The 14,976-nt window shown below is 31.2% G+C and overlaps 2 long non-coding RNA genes across 3 annotated transcripts; both read right to left on the bottom strand.

Moving 5' to 3' along the window:
* Nucleotides 1-1,539: 1,539 nt before the first annotated feature.
* On the bottom strand, nt 1,540-3,783 carry LOC128281502 (uncharacterized). 2 transcript variants are annotated; one of them, XR_008271723.1, is made up of 2 exons: nt 3,655-3,783; nt 1,540-1,831 (listed from the first exon to the last, which is right to left on the bottom strand). It is a non-coding gene; the product is annotated as an uncharacterized LOC128281502 (long non-coding RNA). The 2 variants fall into 2 exon arrangements; XR_008271722.1 differs by lacking the exon at nt 3,655-3,783 and adding an exon at nt 2,467-2,599.
* A 9,727-nt stretch (nt 3,784-13,510) lies between these two features.
* On the bottom strand, nt 13,511-14,560 carry LOC108474846 (uncharacterized). Its single transcript, XR_001869953.2, has 2 exons — nt 14,055-14,560; nt 13,511-13,906 (listed from the first exon to the last, which is right to left on the bottom strand). It is a non-coding gene; the product is annotated as an uncharacterized LOC108474846 (long non-coding RNA).
* Nucleotides 14,561-14,976: the final 416 nt, after the last annotated feature.

Raw genomic sequence — 14,976 nt, 5'->3', positions numbered from 1 at the left:
GATTCCTATGTCTTGAGATATTGAGCCATGACTCTCTCGAAACCTTAGATAAAATTTTTTTTTTAATTTAGTTTTGATGCTTTATGTCTTGAGACAAGATCATCATGTCTCGAGACATGTACCTAAAAATGCATGTAATACATAAAAACATTATATCTTAAGGCAATCCAATCATGTCTCAAGACATGTACCCAAAAATGCATGAAATACATAAAAACATTCTTATGGTCTCGAGACATGTTGTTGATGTCTCGAGACATTGGTACATAAATGCAAAAAAATAACATTCCAAGTCATGCAATTGATCCCTTAAATGCACTTAAACAAGTTTCACTATGTAACCAAACTATTTCATACATAAGTGTCATACCATAAACGATTCTAAAATATACATCTACATGGCAGGTAACACATTAAATCAAAATTTCAATAGGCAAGTAATTTGCAACATATAAACCATACATGAGTCATGTAAAATTATTCTCAAAATCCAACTTAAAGGTAATTAAAGGTCCAATATGGTATCAACACAAACTAAATACAAAAAAAAAATCCAAAAATACCAAAGTTCAACATTAGAAGACGTAAAAGTCACCTAGAGGCCTAGGTATGAGCCATTTATTATAAAAGACATTAAGGAAACATTAAAAACTCAATAGAAAGATGAAAACTGAGTCTTTGGATCCTGAGGACATCACCAATCAAACTCGAAAGCATTTCAACACGTATGCACAGAAACAAAAAAAAAATACAATTGAGCATTGGGAAGCTCAATGGTCCTAAAATAACCAAGTATATGATATAACAAGATCAAGCAATAAAGCATACTAATTTGCGATAAAAAAAATATATTAATTGTGACACAAATCATCAAAATATCATTTTTTAACATAATCCAATCAATTTCTTTAACAACAATTCAAGTGACCAAATTGAGCAAACATTTTAATTACTTTATCAAATCGTATCATATAATTAAGTTAAATTAGCATAAATCGTAAACTGTCAACCTTCAATGACTTTTTCCTTTCTTTTGGCCTTTGGGGACTCAACCACCTCCTTTGCTATAATCATTAATCAAAATAATAAAACATAGTTAGAGAAACACAATTGAACAAAAAATCATCTAGAACTAAGTATGTGATGCAATTAAATGAAATGAGAACTTTTCTGCTTCTATCAAAACTTAAGAGAACACTAATCTTGTAGCACCCCAAACCCGGCCCAGACGTTATGACCGGATCTGACATGCCACATCGAAGCGTTCAAAACATTTTATATTATTGATCCAGAATAAAAACTTACTTAGTGTTTTAAAAGATAATTTCATTATAGGTTAAAGTGAATGGAAGCTGTGCACCAAGTAGGAAACCGGAAAAGAGGTGGTGAGTCCATCAGACTGCTTAAGTACCAAGCTCCTTTCGGATCCAATCCTAGACATGCATACCGCCATTGCCACACCTTAACGTCATGGATATTTCTAGGAAACCGATTTTGATTAATTCATTTTTAGGAAAAGTGATTAATTTTGGAAAATACTTTCATTGCGGAAGCTTTGCTTGTTGTCGTATTATTTTGAAATCAATTGTTGTTTTTGAAAACGCGCCCTAAAGCTATCCAATTTCAACAGTTAAAATAAGTAATACCTATCTTAGTAACACATATTAAAACCATAAAAAATAATTAAGCGGCCTTATTACATTTAAAAAAACCCAAAACTTCAAACGTAAATAAAAGGATGTCCAGTTCACCAGAAGAAAACCAAACTTTCAGAACGGGTGGCCACTCCGAATTCTCTCACAGCTCCAAGCCCATTATGGTTGGGGATTTCCTGCATGGATGAAAATAAAAAGGGTGAGTTTGGGGAAACTCAGTGTGTAAGGAAAAGCCATTCAAAGCCCAAGTCAGCTCAAGCCTATTGGGCCTAAGCCCATTCAGGTAACAGTGGTACTGGACAAAAGCCCTTTTCAGATTACAATAAACTGGGCCTTAGCCCCTTATTCAGATAACAATATGGCCCATAGGCCCATTTCAAAATACATGCAACATCAATAACATATGCAAACCCATTTGGGAAGACTACTCAACCTGTACCAGCCATACACTCCATGTTGGGATAGCTCAACCCACCCAGCCCAACACTCCACAGTTGCAGCATTGCTGCTCAGTTAACAGTAAATTGAGGCAAAGCCTCCAGTACGTAGACAAGCCACTTTTAGTACTTCCTCCGTCAATATCCCAATCCCATGCATCAGATAATAACAACATGGCATGCAGTAAATAACAACAGTCAAACATGCATTTAAGTCAATTTAACCCTAGGGGTATTTCGATAATTTATCTCCTAGGGGTAAAACTATAAATTTTCCACTTTTAAAGGTATTTCAGTAATTTATCTATTTTAGGGTTTTTCATGCATATTCCTACCTTTCACGTACTACAGAATCACGTACCGAGAGTTCTTACCGAATTGGGCCCGTTGGCCCATCATTCCAATTTTAGCCCATTAAGCCCAAAAATATCGAGGGCACAGAAATCATGCACTTTGCAGTCCAAACATTGCAGCTTACCAAAAAGATTAATCGATTTACCTCACGAGCATTCGCACACTCGTAAATCTACAAAATACCGATTTTCGGCATTTCAGATTTTTGACTTTTGCCGATCTAGACTAAGAAAGAGGGTGTTAGTTACACACCTGTTTGTGACGATATCTTGTGAGATCCACACACTAAGCGCCTACAATTGGATTACTAACACATTAATCTAACTATTCAAATACGAACTACGTATTAACCCCTTACAATATTCGGCCAACCACACCTACAGATCATAGTAAGCTTATAAGAAAACAATAAGCAACTCATGAACAAATTTTTGTCAATGTTTACCACATAATCATAATTTCACTGCAAGCTATCTTCCTGAGCAACATTCACTAAATTATTTATAACTGCAGCTACGAAACTCCAAATCAAGTGCCGTTAATTTTTCCTGAAAATAAACTCATATATCTTCTATCCATAAAATTTTTAGAATTTTTGGTATGGCCAATAAATACAAGATTTTTCTTAAAGTTTCCCATGTTTCACTGTTTGACTAATCTGACCACTCTTCATTACGAATCAAATTTCTCATTGTATAGAATTCAAAATATGTTCTCGTTTATTCCATTTGAAACTAGACTCATTAAGCTTTAATTAGATAATTTATTCAGCTTCTAACTCATCTCCCACAATTTATGGTGATTTTCCAAAGTCACGTTACTGCTGCTGTCCCAAGCAGATTTATTACCAAATCACTCTTTCACACCTAACTTGCATGCTTGTTATTTAAACATGTATATCACCAATCAATCATCACATATCTATGATTTTACTTAATTATAATCTCTATTTCATCATTTTAAAGCACAACATGTTAGCCGATTTTTCCCCTTACCATCTAAGGCACATGCATGCTCATTTGTTTGGCTCAACTTCACCTATCTTCCATTTTTCATCAAAAGAACATGAAACAACAACCATTTCCTTCATTTTAATTCATGACTAAATGCTCACAACATAACTAAAACCAAAATATGCTTCAAGAGTTAAGGTAGAATCAAGAAGAACTCATGAACATCAAGATAGAAGCAAACTATCATGAACTTACCTTCAATTTTCTTCCCCAAGTGACCGAACATTCAAGAGCTTTCTCCTCTCCTTTCTCTTTTCTAACTTTAGGCTATGATGAACAAAGATGGACAAAACTTTGTTCTTTTCACCCCTTTTTATTTTAATAAAATTTCATATTTCATCCATTTAATTCTTTAATACAAAAGACATGAAATTCCCATCATGGAACATTTACCTAAACCATTATCATGGAACATTTACCTAACCCATTATCATGGAATATTTACCTAATCCATTATCATGGAACATTTACCTAACCCATTATCAATTTGTATCAATTTGTACCATAAATTATGGATATCAAGTGCTCATATTGTCTACAACAACATGATGGCTGGCCACTTCATGTAAAATGGGAGGTTTGTCATGCAAATCCTCCTATTTTGCACTCCTATTTATTTGGCCACTTCAATTTAGCCTATAGCATTTTCAAACATTTTCACATAGGTCCTATTTCATAATTTCACCCCCTTTTTCTTATAGAACAAAAATTAACTAAAATTGTCGGGTTCTATCTTAAGCTTGGGCCTTCTAGAGGCCCACTAACATAATTAAACCTATGCCAACATTCACAGAATTCCCGAAAATTGGGGCGTTAAAAATCTAAAATATACAAACCTTAAATATAACTTTAGAATCATCATTAAAAACTCCTAAAAAATAAAAAATTATTAGCCACACTAGATCAACTCCTCTCTCTCTCTAAAGCACCTTAAGCTCTTCAATAATGGCAACTCAAGAGAACTGTAACCAAGCTTTGTGCTAACTTAATTCTCAACTATCTCACTCCATCCTAAACTTAGCTAACAAGATTCAAGTTTAAAAACAACAAGAAATGAAAGAATCAAAGCTTTCTCACTCTAACTTGAAAAATATTTAGAAATAAAAGAAAAATAAAGATAAAATCAAAAATAAATTCTCAAGGTTTTAAAATCATAAATAATGGTTTGGAACTCATTACCTTGCTAGAAAAAAACTCAAATATTAACCAAAGAATCAAGAGTAAACCACTTTCCATCTTCCACCAAAGTTCACATGAACTAGAAAAATAAATGAAATGTTGAATTTGGTCTTTTAAAATTTTTTAAACGAAATATTTTAATGAAAAATCAACTTAACAATTTGAAACCTTGAAAAAAAATCAAAGGTTTAAGAAAAAGTTGAGAGAAAAATTGAGAGGACTGTAACAATCTAATTTTCAACGGTGTCGAAAAATTCAATTTCGAGATCAGATTCCTTAAATTGAGTTAGTTTGGAAATTTTAATTGAGATGTTACAAGGCATACATGAAATTGTAGGATCAAATTATTAAGTAATTAATTAGATTAATAATTAAGCATAGTATAAGGACTAGATTGTAAGGGGATTATATTAGAGAAACTAGATTAAGGATTTTGCAAGTCATTAATAGAATATTAAACTAATGCCTTAATAGTAAATAAGCCATAAATAATATATAGTTAGTGGCTAAACATGATCAAAGCCACTAAATTCCACTAAGTGTTTTAGGATAAAGTCATGGCCATTGGTTAATATTAATTTAGTTTAATTAAGCTTAAATAAATGGATGATAAAAGAATAAATAAATGAAATTAGTGCTTTGTGTCTTCTCCTCCAAGGACAAAACAAGAAAAAGAAAGAAAGAAAGCTTGCATGTGTTGTTCACCATTTTCGTGAGCTTGTTATAAGAATTATTAAGCTTTCTTGTTCAATTTTTGTTAAAATTCAATTTATCATAGTAGATGAATATAACCCAATTCTTAAAAGTTGAAATTACTAAGGTGTTGCTAAGTAATTTATTGATGGTTGTTATGAATTTAGAGAGAGAAATGTTGAAAACTTTAGAGAAAAAATTTATGTTTATTGATAGTTTGAGGTCCCTAAAGTATAATTATAAAATTATATTTATATTCGAATGAGAATAAATAAATGAAATTAGTGCTTTATGTCTTCTCCTCCAACGACAAAACAAGAAAAAGAAAGAAAGAAAGCTTGCATGTGTTGTTCACCATTTTCGTGAGCTTGTTATAAGAATTATTAAGCTTTCTTGTTTAATTTTTGTTAAAATTTCAATTTATCATGGTAGATGAATATAACCCAATTCTTAAAAGTTGAAATTACTAAGGTGTTGCTAAGTAATTTATTGATGGTTGTTATGAATTTAGAGAGACAAATGTTGAAAACTTTAGAGAAAAAATTTATGTTTATTGATAGTTTGAGGTCCCTAGAGTATAACTATAAAATCATATTTATATTCGAAAGAGAGAGTTGTGAGATATAGGTATTTCAGATATTAGGGTTCTAAGGAACCTAATTGAAAAAAGTATTAATGTTTTTCTTTGATAATGTTGTTATTTGAGTATGTGAAACTAATACTATTTTTGTAATCGAATTACCATACGTAGCAAAAGATGACACCAAAAAGTCAAAGAAAAATGATTTGTGTTTTTCATAATTCTATTTCACTACATAAATTATTAAACAGCTACATTTATAAAATTATTGATCATGAATAAAGACATGTAAATTATGTTGTACTTAGTCACATTGAAATGTTTGGTATATGTTCAAGGCATATGTGTTGGTGTATATGTGATGATGGTAGTATGATGTTAATTATTAGAATATGATTCGATGATAATTGGTAATAAACTGCCATGTTAATAGTGTCAAATAGAGTTTAGGTATAGTTGTCATGCCATAAGGTTCGTTATGTCAGGGAAAGCTTTAGCATTGATAGTATATTGCTATTTAATAGTTCTCTAATACTTTAGGGTCAAGAACATAACACTAGTTGAAATACCCTGGGGGTACGAGCATATATTGCTGTGGTTGGTGGTATTGGTGCATTTATGCTCGATTATCACTTATATGCATATTCTGGTGTATTGGTGAATGGATTTGTATATCCATCCTTGATCTTGAAATTGATTAATATGGGCTAAAAAATATGACGTTTTCCATTATAAAATGAAATGAAATATGGATATAATATGGATAACAAATTGTGGTTTATTTGGTATACATAAATGAGATGCAAATACCCAAAGGGTGCATTGGTACTATGATATATGTTTGATGAAAATGAGGTATGATATATACCTGAAATGTTATGGTAAATGTTGCTTAAATACCCTGAGAGTGGATTGACGAAATGATATATGGTTATATGATCATTATTGTTTGATATGGAGTTGGATAATGATATGTTAGAAAGCCATTCTCGTATTAATGATATGATTAATGTTAAACTTATTTAATGATATTTTTATTAACATGTTTATTTAATTAGTGTTTTAAGTTTCAAATTCAAATTATGTTAGCACCATTGAGCTTTCAATGTTCTGTGGTGGCCCAAACCCAGCCAGAACAGTTCGACCTGAATCTAGAACGTCACATTAGCCACTTACGTGACTTTCCTTATTAACCACCAAACACGCCATAAGAACCACCAATAACACTATGCAATACATGCATATTATTCAATTAGCCATTAACACTATGCATAATTGTTGAATATACCCTCAACATTTATGGGTTTATGGGTTTTAGCCCTTAACCCTTTTTTTTTTGGATTGACACCCTTAACATTATAATTTTTTAGAAATCAATCTAATTTTAATGGTAAACGTAAATTGACTGTTAACCAAACGACAGGTCAATGAAGTAGACTATGTGGCATGCCACATAAGCACAACGTCATAGAAGACATCATTTATAAAAAAATTGTTTAACAACATTCTTTTTTTTTCATTTTGTTTTCCCTTCTCCTCTTTCTCTCTTCCCCTTTAGTTGTTGTCTCCATTGTGTCCAACCCCCACCATCGTCGCCTTCCCTCTCACTCCTCACCGTCCCAACCCCCATCATCGCTCCTTTCCCTTTCACTCTAAATCGTCGACCAAGGAGAGGGTGTGGCTAAGAATACGAATGGTATTGAAGAGTATGGCTGCTTTGAATTGGATTGTTGTGTTTGCAATTTTCTATCAAAGGATTTGGAGTCAAAGGATGCTGATAGGGGTTGGTTTTCGGAAGCAAACCAAAAGATTGTTACTTTTCTCAAGGCTGTCTTTGTATATCTTATTTCAGAGATGTTGTCGATATCGTTTTTTTTTTATTCATTAGGGTAGGAATTGGATCGAAGGGTTGGATTGGATGGTGGTCTTTTGGTTGACATAGTGGAAGTGAATGTAATACTAACGTTAACGAACAAGAGAAACGTCAAAATAATTTGTATTTGATTCCTCCAGTCTCTATTCATTTTTTGCTTGTCCATATAACCCACGATCCTCAATCATATCATCAACATCTCTCTCTCTCTGTTTTGTTCTTTTTTGCATCCTCCTTTTTCTTCTTTTATAATTGATGATATTTTCTACAGAAATTTCAATTCTTTGATCATGATTTTTTTCTTTTCTTATATTTGATTCTACTAATGTTTTTATTTTAAAAATTTGGGTTTTATTTATTTCAAGTTATTGTTGGTTTTGTTTGGTTATGAGGTTTAAAAAATCCGGGTTTTATTTATTAATTTATTTTTCTTATATGTGTCTATTTAGAAGACAAAGCAAACAAAACCTTTTTTTTTGTATGTGTGGCTATAAGCTTAAGCATCAAGACTCCATTTTGAACTTTTTTCCATAAATATTGCAAAATATACTATTAAAAGTGAACTTCAAATTATTTGTTAGATGTTAGTATTTTGATGAGATTTTAGGGTTGTTCTGTTTATTCTAGGAGAATAGAGTTGTTGTTATGTTGCTGTGGACGCCTTTTGTTCTCATCTATTTTGTAGATATGCAAATCTGGCATTTGGTTTTTTCGTCCTTTGTGGGTGCGATGAATGAGTTGTTTTCTCATTGGGTGAAATAAGGAATATGAAGCAGCTTAGGCTTAAGTGTCAGTTCTTTGCAAGTGCAATGCAATTTAATCTCATGACTGAGGATCAGCTGTTGAGTCCCAAAGTAACACTGGTGAAGAAACTCCACGATGCAATTCATCGACTGAAGCTTGGATATAGGCTTGGTCAGCTATACAAGAAGAAGGAGGGGAGCAATGGTGGGGGTTGGGATAGAGAAGAGTAAGAAGGAAGGCAGCAATAGGGTGTTGGACACAACAGTGACAACAACTACAAAGGAAGAAAGAAAGAAAACAAAAAAAATGAAAAAAAAATTGTTAAACAATTTTTTTATAAATGGTATCATTTGTGATGTCGTGCTTATGTGGCATGCCACATAGGTTATTTTGTTTACCTATGATTGACAGTCAACTCACGTTTACTGTTAAAATTGGGCTAATTTCTGGAAAAAAGTGTAACGTTAAAGGTGTTAATCCAAAAAAAAAGGTTAAGGGTTCAAACCCAAAACCCCATAAATATTAAAGGTATTTTCAACAATTATGCCTTAAAACTAATCAACCAGCCCTAATTCATGCTTAGTCTATCATCATTCAACAAAATAAGGGTAGGGGTAAAAATTTCATTTTATACGATGCATGCTAAATACTCATAAATCCCAAAATCAACCCGAAAAGTGTTATGGGCATTTTATTTCAAACTATATGCGAAAATTTCAATTTAAATCGACAGTTAAAACTCACTCAATTATGAAACTAAGTTTAAGGACTAAAACATAAATTTTACAATATATCCAGTAAAACCTTTTTATGTAATTGAAGATAACATTTTGAAATTCAATATATAAAACTTAATCATGTAATTTTTCAAAGTATTTCATGAAGTTCAAGGCCTTCAATTGCATTACTTAAAAATCCAGACTTAATTGCAAAGTTAGAAAAACATTCCCTAATCACTCAGTTGGCCATGTCAAGATGATGCGATTTTTCATGTCATGGCGTCACCTGGAAGGGGATGCGCATCTCAACAATACGATAAACGGCGTCCCAACGATGGTGCCTCATCACAACATCTGTTAAATATAAGTTAATGATGAATTATTTATTTATTTATTAGGTAATATGTAATAGAGAAAATGAAAGAAAAGTAAGAAAAAGATTAAAAGTAACTAAAAGGATTTAATTGTAAAAGATGAAAAAGTTGATGGAATTGTAATAAACATAAATAAATGAATATATAAAGTAAAATATGTGAATGGTTGATGTGTGGAATAATATAGTAATATTGTGAGTATATTTGATGAAGTATGAGAAAGAAAGGACTAAATTGTGAAATATACAAAAGTGGCTTGTGAGAAGCTATGATAAATTTTATTAGTTAATATGGAATTTTTATTAAGTAGTGAGATATGTTATATGTATTAAAGAAAGTTGAAATTTATGTTTTGAATTGTTATAATGTAGACTAAATTGAAATAAGTCTAGAGTATTTAAATTTTGTTCTGAAATAAGAAATATATCTGATTCTGATATATTTTCCTAAGTAGACGAGATAAGAACTAGTGGGATATAGATGACATCTCATTAATGGAATATCATTGTGCTCTATGTTTACCTGTTTCAACAGTGTCCCATTCAATTTCGTATATCATTTGTGTTCTATTAAGTCTATTGGATCTCTGTTAGAAGGTAAATGACTTCCTCAATTTTAAGGTAAAAGATTACCTCTATTAAATGATTGAAATACTGTATATGTTAAATGAAGAAATAAGATAATTAAAATATATTGGAACGAGATTAAATTGTAAATTGATAGACAATAACAATGAACAAAAAGACATGGTTATGATGTGGTAAGTTTGAAGTTGTCTAAATGTACAAGCCTAAAAGAAATTATGAAAATAATTATAAGACATATTAAATCTCCGTTTTAGATATTAGGTTAATTATACTTTAGTTTTACTTACTAAGCCTGCAAAAGTTTAATGCGTGTTTTATACATGTAGGTAAAGAGTAGAAGTAAGGACTTTTGAAGACTGGAAACATCTCATCACATCACATCAACACATCAGTGGTCTTGTGGAAAAAAAGTAAAGTTTCTCTTATGTTTTATTTTTAGTAAATGACATGTACCTAGGTATATTTAAAAGTTTTAGGACTAAAGTGTAAAACTTATTATTGTTTAAAACTATGGTATGGTTTACAAGTTTATGAATTACATGTTAAATTATGAGTAATTGAGTTTGAAATATATAGATGATATGTGAATTGGATTTATTTTAAATTGTTAATTGAAGGGCTAAACCAGGTAAAACACGAAAGGCTAATTGGGCAAGTTAACCTTAGTTTAAAATAAAATATCGAATGTCATTTTTGTATCGATACCAAGCTCAAAGTACTGTTACTTTGAAAGACGTATTGATACATTGGACAATGTATTTGTACTTAGGGTATTTTTCTTAAATTTTCAAACATCAAAGCTCAAATGGTATCGATTCAACATATGGGTATTAATACCTAAGTCAAGGTACCAATACTTTATTGCCTGTATTGAAACTTGGGCCCTGTTATGAACAAAATATGATTTCAAAACTAATTTTTACTGAAAGTCTTACCCGATTTTCTTTAGTACACTTGAAATATGATAATAACATGTAAATATGATCGAAAAATGAACCGGTTAATAGAATTTAGCCAAGACTACTCTGGCACCAAATGTGACATTCCTATATTTGACTCGGTAGTTAGGTCGGGTATAGGGGTGTTACAACATTTGTAAATTTGAGGATTAAATGTTAAAAATTATGACTAAATAGATATAATATGTAATATCTGAAAGCTAAATTTGTTATTATACCGATTTTTTAACTGACAGGTCCTGTGATTTTAACGGGAGTGACCAAAATGACCAAACTATATAATCTTGCTACTTAAATTGTAAACCTTTTATTTTGGGTACCTAAAATAAAAAATTCTGAAAAGTAGATGATTATCTATATAGTTTACCCTTTTATTTAATCGTCTCTTATTCCCATGCTACCAACTTTTTCTAATTCTTTTACATCACGTTTAGTTCACTGGAATAGAATAGGGCTGTAATGGAATAGAGCTGTAATGTAATAAAGTTGTAATCAATAATTCAATTGTTTGATTTAATAAAATTGAATAGAGCTGTAATAGTATTCTTGTGTTTGGTTGAATGAAAAATTTGTAATAGCATAAGAAAAAAAAACTAAAATGACCGAATACCATTAGCAAAATATTTTTAGTTAGATGATTATTGTTATTAAATTTTAACAGATTATTATTAAATATAATTTAATAAAATTCTTAATATAATTATTTTTATATTAAATTATATTAAAAGATTTTTATTTTTATATTAAATTATATTAAATTATTTAAAATATTTTATTTACTAAATTTTCAAATAATACAGTATTATTTGAATCCATTGCTTCCCAAGTTATGTTCATTATAGTTGTCACACAACAAACATATAGTTAGTGCATTTGCATGGTTTATTATGATCTTTAAGCCTTCAAATTACAACCACTTGCACTGTAACTACTAGAATATGAGGTCAAATTTATGGCATAAAATGTTGTTTCATTAGAAAAATATTCAAATTTAACATTCATTGTGGAATATGCATGATTTCCTTCTACTCTCACGTATGTTGAATACTTCAATATTGAGAAGTAGAGAGTTTAATATCATCCACTTCCTCACTAGTAAACAAAGGTAGAAAACTCCAAATTCAATCAGACAAGCATTTTTATGCCTATCGTCTTACAAAAATAACGTAGTTAAGAGCACCAAAAGTGTGCCTGATATAATACGCCTCATCTGAAAGGGTCGAGGTGCTTTTGTTTCCTAGCGCTAAGGCGCAAGGCATAGGCGTGCCTAGGTGCAAAACTTGAGAACACCAATAAATCCAATCAAGACATGATAATAACTTTAAGTACTTGAAATTGAAAAAATAGCAATCAATGGTTTCAGATCACAAGTCATGGGAAAAAAAAAAAAACAAAAAGACCCTCATCAGTTATTATATAAGTAGAGTAACATCTTTTTTGCTATTGGTATTGACTTAATGCTGCTACCAATAACATAACTATTTGCAACAGGTAATATATGCGTAGCTTTATCTCCAACATCCGCTACCCACCCCCGTACTATAGAAAACTGTAGGTCAAACTAAATAAAAATGATCAATATATAAGGATGATGATGGTTAGCAAGAAAGACAACACCCAAAATGGTCTGAAGCTAAATAGAAGCTAGAGCGGTTTCTTTAAACACTACAAGCATGAAGTATTCAACATAACCCACGACTTACACCCACAAGAATAGCAACAGCTATATGCCTCCATCATAGTTCTCTTTAATAATTAAAGACAAAGAAACAAATAAACAAATTTAGATGCATTGAAACAGTAAAGGGCAGGCACCAAAGATTAATAGCTATTGCGATCACTACATGTTTACTACGATTACAGATGTATCAGATGCTATCATGGTCGCAAATTTTTCTCAAATTTGCACAGTTTCTTATAAATCATAATAATTATAGTTCTAAGCATACAACTTTATTTTTAATGGAGAATTTAACGCAATAGGTTAAGCAAAAAGTTTAACCTTTCTTAAGGAACAGTGATATAATCTATATGCCAATTCTTTCTCTATCACTAAATGGATTTAAATCAATTGCTAGTAGTTTGATGAATACCTAACCATCCTAGAACCAACATTCACACTCAAGATTCAACCTTAAAAGGTGTAGTTTATAAATATAAAAGATACTAAAAATCATGTACAATCAAGGACCCTAATTGATTCATCTAACATACTAGAAAACAACTAACATGAAGATATATAATACCAGAAAATAGAACACTAACCAGTCACAAACCTTATATGTAGAGTACCCAACAGCTAAAGCAAGGACATAATTCACAACAATATAAAGCCCTGGAACATTAAACGTTTCAAACATGATTTTACCCATATATTCTCAATTCTTAGGAGTAGAGTAAGTAGACTTTCAGTCAGTGAAAAGTAATGATCCTCAAGAGCACACCGTAAATAATTAAAAATAAATTGTTGCCGATATCATTCCATAGCATCCCAATTATCCACTTTGCCATGCTTAATGGGATGGATAATGTTATAGTTATTGCTTGATCGTGATCGCGTGAGTGCTTCATCTCCAATGAAGAAATCAAGATCGGCCATTACCCCAGCTGAATACTAAACTAACCAATTAGATTTGGAAGAAGCTTTAGATTGATTTAAAAGAGATTCATTAACTGCTACTACTGTTGGTTGAATAAAACTCAGCTCTACATTACCCGTAAATCCAATCTTACAAATATCTGCAAACAATTTTTTTTAAAAAAAGAACCAATTGAATAATAACAAAAAAAATAAGGGTCTAAAATAACTAGGCAATTTCACCAAACAGGTAGTGAGCACGTAGTTTAGGGTAATATTCAGTTACAAAAACAAGAAGATAAACAGTACCAAGAGCCATTGTCGATGACGACAGCAGGGAGAGAAGTGGGATCCATCGAGAAGAGAAACGAAAGCTAGGAAATCGATTTTGATTGTGGTGGTGGATCTACGAGCTAGACCCAAGAGAAGAAGCGTAGATAAGTAGAAGCAGCGAACTCCACTGTTGCCGAGCAGGATGGTATTGATCAGATATCAACAACAGCAAACTTGGATCCCAACTGAAAGCAGTGAATCCTTGAAAGAAGAAAAAGAAGGAAGAAGGAAAAGGAAAAGAAAAAGAAGAAGGAAGGATGATGGTTGGGTGAGAAGGGCTATCGTTGAAGGAGGAGGGTAAAGGTGAGGGAAAAAATTAAAAAGGAAAAAAACAAATCCTATTCAATACCTCTATTCAGTAGTGAAGGAAGGGAATGGTTATGCAGCGTGTTCCTTGAATAGGAACAGAGTCAATATAGGTGGTAATAGAGATTACAGCCAACCAAACATTAGTTTGGTCATGGGCCCATTAAATTGAGCTGTAACCTATTCCTATTCCTCCCAACCAAACATGCCCTTAGTTTCTAGGCAGTCTATTTTTCCATTAATTAACTTTTTTTTCTTTTATAAAATAGCGAAAGATATTTTCTCCTTTTATAATATTTTAACCATTTTTGGTGTGCAACCACTATTTTTAAATCTTTTAGATTTAGAGCAGTCGGTTTTTTCTTTTACATTTTCTATTTCAACTTTTTTATTTTTTTTATTTTTTAATCAAACATCAAAGTTTGATAAAACTACCGTGGTTGTAAAATTTCAATTTTTTTGGTAAAGGTTTTTCTAGTTTTTATTATTTTTAGTTGTTGATTCCATTTTTATTTTATTTTCTGCTTATGATTTTTATTAATTTTAATTTAATTATCTCAACATTTTCAAATTTCAATTGTTTTACTTATGA

This window comes from Gossypium arboreum, chromosome 10 (genome assembly GCF_025698485.1).
Source record: "Gossypium arboreum isolate Shixiya-1 chromosome 10, ASM2569848v2, whole genome shotgun sequence".
NCBI lineage: Eukaryota > Viridiplantae > Streptophyta > Magnoliopsida > Malvales > Malvaceae > Gossypium > Gossypium arboreum.
The sequence above is the reverse complement of the archived record's forward strand: the minus strand, read 5'-3'. Positions and strand labels throughout refer to the sequence as shown.